We start from the raw sequence: 17899 nt of genomic DNA on the forward strand, positions 1-17899 counted from the left end.
TAGAATGCCCAAAGTAACATTTTAAAAAGATGTGTTGAGGGGCTGGAGCAATGATTCAGTGGCTAAGAGTGCTCTTGCCACTTTGGGTGGCTCACAACCACCTGGAATCCCAGTTCCAAGGATCCAGCATCGCCTTCTGGCCTCCCTAGCTATGTACCTGCACTTATGTGGTGCCCATAAACTCTATAATCAGACACATATCCATACTAATAACATAAGTAAACAACTTTCTAAGTAAGAGCAATGAAACAGATATGAAGAAAGTTGGGTGTGGAGGCGTTTGCCCATAATGCCAATATTCAAGAGGATTGCTGCGAGTTTGAGAGCAACCAGGGACTAAATAGCAAGAATCAGGCCAATCAGAACTACATAATGTGACACTGTCAAAACAGAGAAAGAAAGATGAATAAAGGAGAAAAGAAAGACAGAAAAGAAAGAAAGGAAGGAAGGAAGGAAGGAAGGAAGGAAGGAAGGAAGGAAGGAAGGAAGAGAAGAAAGTCCTAACTACCAATACCTGAACATGGCCTCATTTGGATACAAGGTCTCTATTGGCATAATTATAACAAGATGATATCAGACTGAATTAGGATGACTCTTCTATTGATATGACTAGTGTGCATATAAAAAAAGAGAGATGTGGACACAGAAGTTTAGATAGAGAAAGTCATGTGACAGTAGAGAGAGAGATTGGAGTGATCTACCCATAAACTAAAGAGTGGCAAAGACTTTGGCAATGATCCACCCCTTGAGACTTCCCAAGGAGAATGGCCCATTGATTTCTGACTTCCAGTGTGTACAGTCATGAATAAATCAGTATCTGTAAGGCACCTGGTGTATATCTTGTAGTGATATGTTGCTATTCAGGTATAATTTGGGTTTGTTCCTACAGTTTCATATGCTGAAAGTTTGGTTCCCAAAGTGGACCTGTTGAGGTCATAGAGTCATTAAGAAAGGTATCCAAGGTAAGGATTAGAATACTGTGGATGCTCTCCCCAGAAGAGATTCATACTCTTCTCCTAGAGTGGGTTGTATCTTGAAAGAGTGGGTAACTTACACAAGAATGGATTTTCATAAAGAGAAATGGCCTGAGATCTCTGCCAGTTTGGGCTTCCTGTCTTCCCATGTAATCTCTTCCCAAATGTTCCTATCCCTGTGACTTCATCTGTCTGCCAGAGGCCTTCCAGAGCCCAGCACAGGCCGGTTGCCAGGATGTCAATTCCTTAGAACTGTCAGCTAAACCTTGAACATTTGTTATAATGATGTGAAACACACTAAAATGGAGTTCTAGGAAGCGAGCTTTTCAACTTGTCCTTACAAGATGTTACTAGATGGTGTGCTGCGTCTGTCAGTCTCGCACAAACTAGAGCCGCTTAGCCAAAGGGAACCTCAACTGAGGAACTTCCTACGTCAGACTGGACTGTGGACATCTACTGGAACATTTCCTTGGTGAATGATTGATGCAGCAGAGCCCAGCCCACTGTGGGTAGTGCCATCCCTGGGAAGGGTCTTGGGCTGAGTGACATACGGCTGAGCCACAGGGAGCAAGTCAGTCAAAAGCACTTCTCCACAGCCTCTGCTTCAGTTCCTGCCTCCAGGTTCTTGCTTTGACCTCCATTGATGAGGAATTACAACCCATAGGCCAAGTAAACACTTTCTTCCCCAGGTTGTTTTGGATAGCAGCAGAGAAGCAAAGGAAAGCAGACAGAGTTTAAGAACTGGTCATTAGGTTGGGATGCTCATCCCTCTATTCAAAGGAAACTAGAAACCAGTGCTTCAGGCTCCCCGCCTCCTGGAAGACAAAAGGAGAACTTCACGTGGGCCTTTGGAGAGCTGACACCTGTTTATCTGTTTAGCTTCTTATGGCCGCACCATTTTGCTTTAGACCCTAAGAACCACTCATGTTCCCAGCATGCTTTTTACCATCTTCAGGGCACAATGTTACACTGTTCACACCTGGAACACATGGCCCATCCCATGTCCACTCGGAGAGCGTTGTTTGCGCTTCCCGTCTCAGCTCGAGCGTCACAGCTTTTGTGAAGGCAAAGGTCCCTGGTTCCCTACAAGTTCACCGTGTCTTGTGTGTACACTGCCATCATCATATCTTGTGGAACAATTCTCACCTGTTTCGCCCCTCAAATGGTGGAAAATGTTCAATCCCTCCTGGGAACAGTCTTGAGCTCTAGGCTGTCCTTTCTCCGTGAGACCTGGAAAGAGATCAATGAGCTAAATTCCATGCAAAATATTATCTACATTGAGAGACCACAGGTTTTGTCTTCATGATGAACAGCATTGATACTTTGGGCAGCAGAGTTCGTTGTGGGGATAATTTGTAGGGTCACCTTTAACTTAAAAACAACTGTTTTGGGCAGGTGAGTTCCTTCTTGGGGAGACCATCACGTCGATTGTAGAATGGTTAGTAGAATCTTGGCATTGACCCAATAGAGACAAGTTGTATAGTCCTGGCTGAAACAAAAAAAAAAATGGCTCCAGACATTACTCAATGAGCTCCCCCTCCTGGGGAGGGGCACAGAACACCTTGGTTGGGAGTAACTGACTGAAGAGGGTAAAAGCAATGATCCTAAAGACAGCAGACGAAAGCAGGACTGAGGCCGTGAGCTATTGGTCACCTCACATCAAAATGCAAAATACATGCCCTCTTCAGTCAGACAGTGTGGGGTTGTATAGAATGAAGACTGAGCTCACCCGGCACTGAATGCACATTCTGACTCTGCTAGTTAATAGCCATGGGATTCTGGGATTTGGTTTTAATGTGGGTGAGTCTCAGTTTCTCTTGTGTGCTGTGAGGATGAGGCAAATGAGAAAGACCTGACTAAACCCTGGCACATAGCTCGTTTCTCCTTTCCCATTGTATTTGGGTGAGGGGGTGGGGGGGACACAAAAACTAAAGCCCAGGAAGTTTGAAAGCTGGGGACATTCTCCCAGCAACATTCTCCCAGCATGAATAAGCAATTGAACAGGAGAGTTCTGTTTTCCAGGGCAGAGTGGGTAGAGCAGGTTATGTGGTCCCTAATTGGGTGGGAAGGGATGCCAGGCATTAGAAACAGAAGCAGAAGACCTCTCGGGAGCCTTGGGAAATGACAATGTGAGTCAGAGCTGGAATAAGCAACACCAGGATGCGTCTCAATATAATTTAAAAAGCAAAGAAATGTCAAGGTACAGCAAACACTGTTCTCACGATACACACTCAGAGCCCCCGACAGACGCAGTTGGAGGGTGTATGCATCTTGCAGTCCCCCATATTCTTATTTTGTGGGACATATGCTTGAGTGGGAGCCTGCCATATGGTACAAGTTGGTAAAGGAGTTTGGAGGGCCTTGCTCTGCTGGGACCCATATAACACACACATACACACACACACACACACACACACACACACACGCACACCAACAAGAATTTCCATATTAGGGAACCTATGAGCATGGGCACAATAAAATGGTAATCGCTGGAAAATGACTGCATCAAACACAGACTCTCTGCTCTACTTACCTAATTACTCTGCCCTTGAGATATTTTTGTTTGAAGCCAGTAAGAGTGGTGTTGCCATAACAACCTGCTGTTGGATGTTGTTTGGTGTCTCCGAGTAGATTAAATCACCCACCCACAGTCCTCATCAATGATGCTCCAGTGGCATAATTTCTAAAAGCCGGGTCCGTTTTTTCCTCTTGATCTTTCTGTCATGTCGAGATGAAACTGGGTGGCTTCTGTGGAAGGCCTCAGTGTGTGTCACTAGCTAAGAGGCTGCAGAGACCATATTTCGGAACGACACTGTGTTTTCCTGGAAGGAGCCTTGGAACTGGAGTCAGAAGATTGGGACTTTCGTATCACCAACTGAGAGATTTTAATAAGGCCCTTTCTTGATATCCCTGCGACTTAGTCTTCTCACCTGAAAAACAGGCTCAGGATTGTTTCCTTTGTCCCCTCCAGCCTCCTCATGACATAGGGACTGCATGAGACTGTCTATCGGGAACTCACGGGCACTGTGGTACAGCAGTGTGGAGAAGGCGGACTTTGTGTTCCTCTAAGGCATGGTCCTGGCGTGTGTCCTGCTCCTTGGGGTTTATAAAGCTCGTCTGCACAGAGTCCGTTGCAATCAGTACAAGCCAGACCTTGGTTATGCTAGGGACAGAATTCTGATCTATAGAGTAGCATTTCTTATATAGAATCCCCAGCTTCATATGATTATATTGTCCTGAGAGGAGTACCTCTTCTAGCTCTGGGTTTGTGAAATGAACGACTCCTTCTAGAATTAGGCTAGACCCTGATATTGGAACTCAGGACAGCGCCAGTGTCTCACAGAAGACATGGGCTTCTGCCTCACGTTGAGCATACCATCTCCCTTTTCTACGTAGTTATGTCACATAGGTCTGTGTTGTAAATTATTCTGTCTTTACAAAGGCCATGATTCTTAGCCCTGCACTTTACCTAGACCAGGAGCCCCACAAAAAGTAGCTAATAATGATCATGGCCACATTTCCCCAATTTCTATTTTTAAAAATTTAAAATAGAAAAAAATAGGTTCAAGATGTGTTATCTGAAATTTTTCTAAAGTGCATTAGTCCACTGACTTACGCGGAGGAAGGATAGAAAGCACAGTTTAGTCTAGTGACTCAGCAGTGGAAGGCAGCATTGAAGGGACACAAGCCTCATTTCCTGGGGAGGAAGTAGGGTTCTTGGGAGATGGTGGAAGGGCTAGGGTATAGCTTGAGCCAATGCAATACTGGCTATAGACCCTGCTCTAGAAGATTACAAAACAACTGGATTTCTATTGTAAGCATTTCTCCTATGAACTTTCTACCGCTGAAAAGTTAACATAATAGAGCAAACGCGAATAACATCCAGCAACATAGGCTGTAGCCACTTTCTGTCCCCCTGCTGGACATCAAGCACACTCAGTCCTACCTGGTTTGTGTGTGTCCAAAGAAAGCAACCCCTATACCTCATACTTTAATACCTCATACTGTCAGTTTCAGAACAAGCTTAAAGAGTATCCTGAAGCATGATGTCAGTCTTTGTCGGTTTATTCTAGACCTACCTGGCTTCTATCTCCTCCTAACACAGGGGCCTCTGTTCTGCCTATTTTGTCTGCTTAAGACTGGAAAGAGACATTAGCAGGTGAGTCAGCCCCTCTACCCCTTCCTCACACAGCCTTTCAGAGTGCTATTTCCAACTCGATAGTTCTCCATCTTGCCTCAGAGAAAATGAGAAGAAAACACACAGGGGAGAAAGCAGCAAGGTTTTTGAGAGAGCTGAGCATCTAGGAAGGACACCAGAGGAGTAAGCTCCAGCATTCCAGAAGATGTAGATCAACTGGGTAAGAGAGAATAGAATTTCCCACAGGCAATTATCAGTTATTAGTTGGATAATGGTTCACATTGGAATTGGTGTTAGTAATGCTTGCTTGGCTTCCTAGGGGTGCCTGAAAATGGTACCTTAAGGACCCTGGAATCATTCAAGTTACATTCTGACTCTTGGCAACTTAGTCATTCATCAAGGCCTGCTTCAAATGACACATTCTGCAAAATTCTTTTGGTTCTTTCTAAATGGATGCCAGCCCAGCACCTCACTCTTCCCATTAGCTCTTGCTAAGCACGCTGTGCCTCTCCTGTGCCCTCATCCGATACCAGTTTGTATTGTGTTGTTCAGCCTCCTTGTCGCTTCTCCCTGGAACAAGACTGTAAAGAGATTCAGGGGGTAGATTGCCAGTAACTCACCTGTGCAGTCGATCCTGCTGAACTGAAGGTTGCTAAAGCGAGAAAAGGTAAACGGTGTCTCGTGAGTAGTTTACATGCTCCTACCTTTCACTTTGAGTTCTATCGGCAAGTGGAGCCTTCCATCTGATAACCCATGCTGGAAACACAGGCTAAATATTTGACAACTTTCCTCAACGTCCAAATATGTAGGTCAAAATTCTGAGTGAGTTTATCCCTAATGTATCCGATTCAACCCCACTAATCCAATCCCATTGCTTTCGCTCTTATCTAGGATTGGCTCGTTTTTCCTGTCTGTTAAGAGCCAGCTTGTAAATATGGAAGGGTTTTGAGAGCATACACAAGCTGTGCAGCATGTCCTTCACCTGTTTGCTACTGCCGAGTTCCTGACTGCCTTAGTCCCTTCAGGTTCAGGTTCCTATGAAAAAACACCATATACTGCAGACCTTAAAAAGAACGGACATTTCTTCCCACAGTTCTGGAGACTGGAAACCCAAGATCAAGGTGCCAGCCTGTTGGTTCCATTGAATGCTCTTTTCATGAATGCAAACTGGAAACTTCTCTGCATTCTCTCAGAGGAAAGGGTGCACTCTAGGGTCCTATTGGGAAGGCCATAAACCCACAAGGAAAGATTCTACTCTCGTGACCAAATCACCTCCCAAAGATAGCACCCATAAAAACTACTGCACTGGGGTGTGTGTGGGGGGACCAATTTAGTATGTAAATTGGATTGAGACATTTCATCTGTTGTAACAATGCTTCAAAGTGAACTGAATTTTGTTCTTGGACCGTATGGTTTCCCAACTCTACTTTAGTCCAAGCCAGCCTATCCTTTTTATTAGCTGCTTTACCCTTTATCTGAATCTCTATGTCTACTCTCTCCCATGTTCACAATTATTAATAAAAGTAATACCTGGATAAAGATAGCCAGCATGATGGTGTATGCCTTTAATCCCAGCACTTGGGAGGCAGAGGCAGGTAGATCTCTATGAGTTTGAGGCCAGCCTGGTCTACAAAGTACTAGGACAGCCAGGGTTATTACATAAAGAAACCCTGTCTTGAAAAAACCAAAAAGCAAAACAGAATGAAAGAAAAATAAAATCTCTTTAGCTTAACCGATAAAGCCACCAGGTACTGCTTTCCTTCCTCTTACCCTTTTCTTAGATGCTAAAGGTACCAGAGTTGAAGGACATATTAGCCTATCCTAATCAGATTTAATTATCAATTCGACATAGCCTAGAGTCACCTGAGAAGGAAGTCTATTATTTTTTAGATTTTATTATGTGTGTGTGTGTGTGTGTGTGTGTGTGTGTGTGTGTATGTATGTATGTATGTATGTATGTATGTATAAGAATACTCCTCCAACTGGATGTATGCCTGTGCACTACATGTAGACCTGGTATCTGTGGAGATCAGAAAGAGAGCATTGGTTCTTCAGGGACTAGGGTTACCAATGGTTACAAACCAAATCTGGGTGCTAGGAATTGAACCTATATCCTCCAGACGAGCAGATGTCAGTACTCTTAACCACTGAGCCATCTGTTTAGCTCTATGAAAGGAGTCTTAATTGAGAGAGTGCCCGGATGAGACTGGCCTGTCTGAGTGTTTGGGAGGAGCATATCTTGATCATTAGTTGGTGTAAGAGGGTACATCCCAATGCAGTCACTACATTTCCGTAGGCTGGGTGAATTTAGGCTGTGTATGAACACTAGGTAGGCACGGATCTTTGAGAGAGCTATCAAGCAGCGTTTCTCCATGATGCTGCTATGCTTCACAGTTAATGAATGCAACAACGGAGACCCAGGGATCCACTGCCTATAGCGGGTTTTCCTTAAGGCTGGTCAGTACAGTAACCTAAAATGCCCCCACCTGCCTTGCCTGCCGTTTTACCTCACTGGGAGCCAGATCTTCATCAAATTCTGTTCTCATGACCTTTGACAATTTACCTCCCATTTGGAGACATAGGAAAGGTCTTACATATTTACAGGTTGCGTGTGATGTTTTGATACATGTATATATTGTGTAGCATTCAAGTCAGTTTTCAAGTAAACATAGTGGATCCCTGTATCACCCCAGAACAAGCTTCAGCCACTGGTAAGAACAGTCTGGACAAAGCATAAATCCAGCAGCAGAGTTCAACGTCGGCATCTGGGGAAATTGGTCAATCGAGCTCTTTATAGTTAAATACCTGTGACATCATTCTCAATGGCCAGGACATGTAGCAAGGGTAAATTCACCACAATTCAACCTCAGCCTGACCAGGTGTCTTCTTTCCTTTCCTGTTGCTGTGACAACAGGCCATGAACAACGAAGGAAATGCTTCCCTTCGGCTCGCAGTTCCAGAGGGCTGACAGTCCATCATGGCAGAGCAGACAGGCACGAGGGCCAGAGTAGGAAGCTGGGAGTGCATACTCTCCCTGCAGAGCAGGAAGCAGAGTGTGAACAAGGAGGAGCATGAGGCCTTAAATCTCAACGTCTGCCTCCAGTGGGGTTCCCCAAACAGTCCTACAAACTGGGAACCAACTGTTCAAACACCAGAACCTATGGGGGGACCTTTCTCATCCAAACAGCTACACCCACACCGAGGGAGGTCTGACTCTTAAGCTATGCCCCTTTGTGTTGTGTCTGTAGAAGGCAAGGAGGCTGAGCATTGGCTTTCGGAACCTGGGTAAGGCACTTGATCTCTTACTCAGCGCCCACTTCCATGCTTGAAGGTGACTCCCCAGTGTGTGTTCACACACAGAGTCCAAGAGCTCACATTAGAAGCCAGTACTCAGAGGCTGGGAGAGAACCTCTTGGAAACAGACAAAAGGAATCCAAAGACTCCTTTCGCATGCATGCGTCAGCTTTTCCTCCTTTTCAGCTTCTGATACCCTTGAAGAGATGTGTTATTTAATGGCTCCTTTTTATATGGCAACCAGGGACTGTGTCTGTTTTATTCTATCCCATGGACCTCCCATACTATCTGGATCAGTAGACGTCTGTGAACTGTTTGGTACTCAAAAAAAAAAAAAAAAAAGTTCTACTCACATAAACTAAATTCAGAATTCAAGTAAATTTTCCAGTAACAGGAAACTTAATGAAATTTAAAAGACAAATGTGGGCGAAGTCATCCTTAGCTTTCTTTACGACCCATTAGTCCTGTGCTGTCAAACTCCCCAGGCCTTTGGGCTGGTGATTACCCGTAATGGAGCCTGAAGTTCAGGTAATGCGGTCAGAGCCTTATGCCATTTACAGCGTTCTTGATGCTTCTAGCACCCTTTAAAGGCAATCAGCAGTAACTGAAGCTGTCACTTCCTGTTCTGCCTTCTACGGCCACAGTGGTGGCTGCTCCTCTGGGACGGAGGCTATGATGAGAGACGTGGCCTTAAGCAAGCTTTCACCTTGGTTTTTCTTTCCTGTATGAAGTCCTTGGCAAGTCGGCTTGGCGAATGGAGAGCACACAGTTGCTCCTGGACATCCCAGCTCCAGAGCCTCTGCTTCTTGATGAAGTGAGAATAAGAAAGCTGGGTTGCTTTCCAAGACCCTATTCTGTCACTCGATAGTATGTTTAAATTCCTTATCAACCGCTTTGCTATTTAAAATATATTTGCGACCTCACTTAGGAAGAAATTTCATAATTACTTCCAGCTCTTTGACATCAAATTTGTTAAACGAAATACAAACAGAAGTAAAGTGTATCTCCACAGAAGCCTCCACATAATTATTATTTGTTATGTTTTTTCCTTTTCTGTCATGAATACCTGAAATATTCCAGACACAAGCACTATAGTCAAGCCATCAAGACTAGTAGTGAGCACAGTCATACTTAATAGAAAAGAACATGCCATATTAACAAGAAATAAGGCGTGCATGCGTGTGGTATGTGTGTACGTGTGTGTGCGTGCTACAGCACAACCTAGGTTATCCTCACTACAACTAATCTTATTTCTGAGTCTTTGAATCTGTAAAATACAGTTATGTAATAATTCATTCTCCATAGATTTATTTGTTCCTCTTCTCTTTAGCTTAAGCCTATTTAAGAGCAACATACATACTAGACAACCATAAGTACCAGAAAATGCAATGGGAACAGCCTCTTGTCACAAATAGGTACATAGGAAAATAAGAGGAGGGATAATATTATAATCAGAATCTGTACTAGAAGTTGCTCACTGTCACTAGATCTGAAGTAACTATAATACATGGTTGGAATTAAAGACACAAGCTCTTTTCAACGAAATGCTCAAGAAATCCTCTTTATAGGAGGATTTGACTTTGATGATTGGGTGACTTTGAACTTGGGAAGCTAGAATAAAGGAAGCATTTCCTCCTGGCACTTTTTTTCTAGATGAAAACGACTAAGGTATAGGGAATCATAGTCCATTGAGAGATCAAATCAAATATTTCTGAGTGTTTGTGGACTGACAGGAAATTAAATACCAGTGGTATTTGAATGTCATGTCTTGGTTAGACTGGGGTAGGAAATTCCATCTTTTTTTTTGAAGAAAACTAGTAACATTAATTTCCAGAAGCATAGTGTGACTATAGTTTGTGAAATGAGTTTGAAAGAGAAGAAGTAACACGGAAGGCCAGTGAAGGGACTATGTATATATTTCCAAAGAGCAAAGACGAAGAATCTTCACCTTTGGGGTCATATGGTCTGTGTTAGGACTATGTAACTATGGCCCTATGAGGTAAAAGAAGATATGGATTCAGTAAAAAAATAGGGAAATGAGCGGATGTAGTTATGTTCCAATAAAACCCTAAGTCCTTCTGGAGATGTTCTGGGAGGATAAAAAGACTTCTTTCTTTTCTCGGGGTTCTGTGGCGTCCTCTACTGAAAACTGGTATCCTGGATAATGACTTCATTTGAGGCACTAGTATTTCTGCTTAACAAATGAAGTGATCATATCTGTTCTGCAGGACAAGTAAGGAAGATTTAAACTAGCATGGTTAAGGATGGAGAGGAGGAACAGAGTAGGGAACATTATTGGTACTGGGTGGGGTGGGGATTACCGTAATAAAGAACCCTGAGGGTGGAGTATCTTTGAGAGAGGGAAATTATTGCAATTTGGACTTGTTGAGTTTGATGCAAAAGGCAAATGAGATAATGCAGGAAAAGTGCTTCACGAACTGTGAAGTGTTTTAGAGATGGATGGGTTATTTTAAGAGGAAATGGCTAGGACCATTTTTGTGACTCACCGTGAGCCCATCAACACTCTGGCAAAAACAATCAGAGCACATGAGCTGTTGATTGTAGGAGAGCCCTATCATACGACTAGGTCAGCCCCATGCTATTATATTATTCCCACTGCTGTGATTTGCTCTGAAACAAGAGGCGGCTATTCCTATAGCTTGGTAGGAGTGAACTGAGTCTGATAGCAGCCTTGGCAGACCTCAAAGATACAAAGCCATGTCCATCCAGAGCTTTGACCAGCTCTGAACTGGGGATGATAGAATGGAGGGTGTGTTTTCTCCTCGTTACTCTGACCTGGGGAAGATAGAATGGAGGATGAGTGTTCTCCTAGCTAAAAATGATTTAAGAGTAAGAAATAAATAAAAAAAAACACTGCAGAACACTTGAGAAGGGATTGGAAATTAATATCGAAATGACCTTTGGGTACCATAGCTGAGGTAGCTTTGGGCTACAAAAAATGGCTTTTATTTCATAGAAACTTAGGGAGTTTTGGAAGCTGAGTGTGACAGTAGGTTTATGGAGTAGTCTTGCTGGCCTGAAAGAAGAATGAGTGTAGTAGCTACATGGTAGCTCTCAATAGAGCTGCCTGCACGGGAGACAGGATGGGTTTTGCCATCCATGAGGGTGACCAGCGTGGCCCCTGGAAACCAGCAGCACAGCTATAGTATTGAGCTATGTTTCTCTCAGCTGCGCAGCTCTTGCATAGGGCGTTGGTTCTATTGTTTTAAAGTGGGAAACCCACTGTGACTGTAATACATCCCCTCAAAGACACACGTCTGGAAGACTTAGTTACCAGCTGTGGCTTTACTGAGATACAATTAGATCGTTAATGTACAGAATTCATCATGATGAGTTTATTCCCAAATGGAAAGTGAGCAGGTGGGGTCTACCTGAAGGAAGTTGGTCAATGTGGTGTGTGGTGTCCCTGAACCCTTCCTCTTTGTTTTGCCTGCTCCTGGTGACCTGGGGAGAGCAGTTCCATCCTCACAATGATGATTCCACCTCACCTTGGGACTGGAAACAACGGGATCGAGTAACCAAGGTCGAATCCTCTAGAATCACACCTCTAAGTAGATCTTTCTTTTGGTGCTTTATCTTAGGTATTTTGTCTTAGTAGTGGGGAGTAAACAAACACGTCTTGATGCCTACCTGGAGGGTAGTTTAAAGGTTATACTTTGCTGCATTTAAAGCATGAGTTGCTAAAAACAGCAGAGCAATGTGAGCCTAGAGGAGGGGTCAGAGTTTGAGTTGTTAGAATTGCACGTCTTTGGCAGGGATAGAGTAGAGCGTGTCCAGATTTAGTATGGAGTGTAATGTGAAAAATACAAATGATGTGAAAATAGGGGAACAGCATCACAAAGACATTGAAAAGCCAGGGTGGGGATTCTCTGCTTATAACAGTAGGGCAATCGCCCCCTAATCCCAAAGATATGTGTTCCAAGATGCCTGGCAGACACCTGAAGTGATGGATGGCATCAAACCCTGCACAGCAGCCTACGTGCCCTGAAGCTGCCACCCAGAACCAGAATTGATCTGTTCTTCCATCCTTTGTGTCCTGGTGTACGCATTTAACACCACCATTAAACTTAGGAGCCTTTATTAAGAAAAATAAAGGTTACTTGGACACAAGCACAGAGATTCAGTGGCAGTCTATCTTGAAAACTGAGATGGTCACTGACTAATGGGTGGGTAGTGTATACATCTTAGGCAGGCTGGACGAAAGGATGACTCACGTCCCAGGCAAGACAGGAAGGGACAGCACAAGACTGTATCATGCTATTCAGAGCAGCGTCCAACTTTAAAACTGTTTATTTCTGTAATTTTCTATCTAAGATTTCCAGGCCGTAGTTGGCCAAGTGGTTCTTGAAACCATGGGAAGTAAAGCATCAAAGGAGGACCATCTTGATGATGCACATTGTTATGAGGGAGGAGGGAAGGTGCGTGAATTCAATCCATGGCCCAACTTGCTCATCCCCAGGCCTCCTGTACTTCTTTCTCTGCGACTGTCTCGTTTCTTGCAGAGTTACTCCATAGATTTTTTTAAGGCCAACATCTCAATCAGGCTAGTTGGTCTGATTTTTCTCTTTTAAGCTAAATTGGGGCATTTTAGTGTACTGTCTTCTCTTGTATCCCAAAACTTAGAAGCTTTGATTTGTAAATAAAAAAAAATTATACTGCTTTTTCGAACAGACTCCAGAGACAGGCATTTTTGAAAGAGTGACAAACCTCAAAACAGTGACCCAGGGAGAGGGTGGCACACTACCTCAAGTGGCACCATCAATGCTGAAACTATTCTAAGCCAGTTAGTGTCGAGAAATTCGTGAAAGCATTGTACAAAAGAGGCAAAGGTGTCTGAAGAATTCACTATTGTGTGAGTTGATAAACTTGGATGTACAAATCAAAACAGTACCTTTCATAAGTTCCTAGAGATGACAGTAGCCTGAATGAAAAATTGACTTTTAGCTGGAATGTTCAGGGTTGAGTTAAAGGAGAAACCACAGCCAGCCTTCGGGGGCTGACACTGCTTTGGGAGGGCATGAGAAGCCAAGTCTGTGTGTTTGCTCCAGCGTCCATTCTGTTTTCTTTCCCTCTCTGTAGTTTGTCTTTGTAACCAACTGTGGGTCCCTGGATCCAGACCCCATAAGCTGTTCCCTGGTTGCCTCTGCGATGTTTCTCCACCCCAGTGGAGAATCATTCCTAGGCTGTTCCTCAATCAGCATTTTTCCGGTGTTTAGCTCCCAATCAAATTTTTATTTTCTCATTTATTCCAGGCTGGCCTTGAACTAACTATGTAACCAAGAATGAGCCTGGGAGCAACAATTCCTGAAAAGCAGCCGTTTCTACTGTATTTTTAGAATGCCTTTATTTACCTTTCTTTGTTTTGTTACCACACACACAAAAGGAAGTGCAAACAAACAAACCAAAGACCTCCATGAAACTGCTTCTACATTGCAGCGTTATATTTTGCATGACCTAAATCTATGTTCCTAGGCCATGGTTTCTCATACTCTGCTCCTGGATAAACAGTGCTCTCTACTCTTTTGAACTGAGAGCTGCTTCTTTCAATGACACTCTTAAACCTCCGATTGTCTTTCCTCCACTTCCTGAAGGCTGCATCACCAAACCCAGGGCTCTGTGCATGCTAGGCAAGCACTCTGGCAACTGAGCTACAATCCCTAGTCCCCACCACACTTTAAAATCTAAGCCCTGAGTCAAAATAAGGACAGCAGCTGAGACTGTAGCTGAGCATGCGGGGATCTCATAATGCACAACATAAGTTATATCAAACCTACTGGTGCACAAGACTGTTCACATGGAGCTCACATAGGGAGGACAGATGACAAGTGGGACTGGGGTCAAAGGTCACACTGCATGGCTACCATCCCCCAGCCAATCTATGAAGGAGCTAGAATTAGAATCTAGGTCTGCCTCCTGGTAAGGTTCAAGCGCTTAGCATGACATACTCTTTCCACCTGCACAATGCAAATGAACTCCCATGAAATTGCTGTTCTATCTTGGGCTAAGCCTTTCAGAAGAAAGCTAAAAGTCTTTGGAATAAGGTTGTTTTGGATCTTCCCCCACTTCTTGGAAAAGAAAGGCTTTGTCCCCAGCTAGTTAAGTGTGCTGCTGCCCCTTCAGAGGGTTGCACCGCCTGCTCCTGTCAAGTGTCAGGGTCAGAGTCCTTGGTTTATCGTATATGGTTGTGGAGTCAGACATATTTCCCAAAAGCCACACACACTGGGAAAGTCCCTGTGTGTCTTCCTGGCATGCGGCCCCTTCCAACGCCATCTGTTTGCTTTCTATTCTTTAAAAACTAATAATCACGAACTCTCACTGGTGCCAGGGCCACTGTAGGAAACACTAAAGAGAGAAGGGGTTTTCTCACGGCTTAGAGGAAATTGTAATCCGATAGAGTGTAAATATAGCCTAACGCTGAGTTCTGGCTGGCATCTGGCCCAAAAGGAGCAGCAATCCCTCTTTGAGAACCTGACGGAAGCAAGACGACCTGCAGCCATGGCTGATTTCCTTGTGTCGGATCACATAAATACTTAAGAAAGATTCTCTTTTGTTCACCAGGAACAAAGTCTGGGGGACTTTCAGATTTTACCTGAACACAACACACAGCTCACACCCTGCTGTGTGACGTCATGTCGCAGAGGAAGAAGCAGCTCTCTAGAGCTTCTGTCAACAGTGTCTCCATCCAGGCTTAAGGAGCTCGTTTCTGTGCAGGGCTCCGTTTGATTCCCACAGCCCGGCTGGAGACTCTCACCACCACCACTTTCAGCGCTGGCTCTTTGTTTCACTGTGGCTTCTCTCCCATCCAACCTTACTACGGCTCCCAAATTCTCACGTGCACACTAATCTGTTTAGCTTCAATTCTTTGGCCAGCTCAGACCCTCATCAAGTAAACCGTGGTCCTCAGAGTGATCAAACAAACGATCAAGCAAACCTTTTGAGTGTTACAGGGAAATTTTTTTTGGCTTCCCTTTGGTCCTCCAATCCATTCCCAGCAGACTTTAAGACTAGCTCTCTAGAAAGAGATCCCAAACAACCTTGTTTCCTTGTGTTTTTCTCCAAAAGAGGCAATCATGACTACATAATGATAATAATGATTCTATGCTTCCTTGAAGAAGTGATGTAGAGAGATACCTGTGCCCTTCCCTTTGGCTATAAGATTCTTGAGACAATGGGCCCAAAGAATTTGGAAATCCCCCCCAGGAGCCTCATGCTAGAAGAAAAAGGCTGAAGCCTGGTGTCAGCCAATGGTGGAATTTGTTTCCCAGGAAGAGAATTCACATAGTTCTGACAAGTTGTCAAAGCACCTTGAAGGACAGATTGGGGCCAAGACAATGGCTTGTTGGAACCTTACCTTAAATGGGATTGTCTTGTATTTAAACCTAAAGCTCATGATAGAACTCAGCATGGACCTGAACATCTCACTGGGATTCTTTATTTGCTCTTTTCCCACTGTGGTCACCACACTGCATGGATCTTTCTTTGCCTTTCACTATTCTTGTCTGAGTGTGCACTGAGGAGAGGAGGCTGGGCTTCCTCTTACTTCTTGGAAGAAATCCAATAGCTCTGATCTCCAAACAGCCCACTTTTCTTCATCTTGCATGGCTATGATATCATTGATATTAATACCTTGGAATCAGATTGCCTGAGATGGCATGCCATTACCACCACTGAGATGTGAAACCGTAGGAAGGTTACTAAAATCCTTCACTAGGACCCCTGTCTTTTAGGGAGGATTGTGGGAAATAGATGAGACAACTGTTATAAATGCTTAAAATACTGTCTTGAACAATTAATGACCAAAGAGTTAGAAATTAGTATTGTGCCCTAAATCACAATGATCTTGGTTTCTTTGTGTAACAATTGTGTCTCTATCCAACCCTGACGCATCTCTTTGTAAAAACCATTGAGATTCTAAAGACTGAGTTTATTCTCCATCTCCCCAAGCTCTCTTACAATTCTGTAGATACTGAACAAGTTTGCAATAGCTGCACTTAACCTTAGCATCTCCAGTGATTCACGCATCTTCCCCATCATCAGGTGAGCTGCCGAGAGGCACAAACCATTTCTGATTCCTATTTAAGTCACCAGAGCCTAAGAGAATCCTTGCTCTAGTGTCTAAGAAATGCTAATTTTGGAAATAAGCCTCCATTTTGCATTGTACAAACTAATGACTTGGCATCCTAACTGCTAAATCTGCTGATCTTTCTGCCTACACACCTTAACTCTTCCTCCCACATCAGCCAGCATGATCACATCCAACACCTGTCTTGTCTCTCTGGACTTTGTGATTACGTCCAGTCCCCTGACCACAGTCCCTAAATCCTTGCAACATCTGGTTTCCAGCTGCACTTCAGTTCTAAGCCACTGCCTTCTTCTTCCCCATTGTCTAGCGTACTATGCCTCACCTCACTTCTGTTTAACTTCCTTAGTTTAAGTAAAAAGTACTGTCATTTCTGGACTATTATTTTCAGCTTTACCAGTCACTTTGACTAAACAAACAAACAAATAAACAAAACCCAAGCAAACAAACAAACAAATCTTTTGCCCTCCAGTTACCCTCTGTCACATCCCGTTTATTTTCTTCCTGGTGTGGGTCAGCCCCTTGTAATCACTTGCCTTTGATGCTTTTCTGATTCTGTCCACTAGGGCGGAGGCTGTGTTGTTCCTTCACCATGTGAGGGGAGATGCTCAGAAGGTGTGTGTTAAGTGAACGCATACAAAATAGAGCTTTTGGGAGCAACCCCATCCACATAAAAATTATGTGGGAATGAAAAACCACTAGATAATAGGATTTGATGCTTTGTACCTATCAGAGAGGGGAGGCGGCCCACCGGCAGAGTAGCATGATATGCCAGTTTCTCTTTCTCAAAACAAGCAGCAAGTTCCATTAACAGATGAGCTAATGTATCGGAAACTTTCAAATGCTGTAGAAAGTGTTAATGCAATTAGGAAAGTAAGGAAAGGCCAAAGAAGTGGACATAAAAAAGAGTTAAAGAACTTATTTTCTCAGAGAAGTAGTTAGGAAGTATGTGTGTGCACACGTGCAAGCACACCACACACACACACACACACACACACAGCTTCTTGAATAAAAGGTATAAAATTAATACTGAGCTTTATTATCTGCTATGTATAATTTGACAATAAAAAGTATTTGCCAAGCACTCTGCAGTTTAGAAATATCTCTATGTACATAGTGTCTCTCATTTGATAAGACCATTGAATGACAGGCCAGCTCAGTGGACAGTCTACACAATCCAGTGTCAAGAAACCTGGGTCTGCATCCTGTCCTGTTACCAGCCCAAGCAATGGCTTTCCTTTTCAGGAATTCGATTGAGGGTATCAGGTGGTTCTTAAAGTCCACTCGGTTCACTTATCACAGTGACTTCTGCTTAACTGACATCACACTTCTTTCCTTCTAGATTCAAGGTAAAAACGTTCTCCCTTTGGGACTTTCTCAAGCTTCCGTGTA

Source organism: Myodes glareolus, chromosome 5, assembly GCF_982192425.1.
Source record: "Myodes glareolus chromosome 5, mMyoGla1.1, whole genome shotgun sequence".
NCBI classification, from domain to species: Eukaryota; Metazoa; Chordata; class Mammalia; order Rodentia; family Cricetidae; genus Myodes; species Myodes glareolus.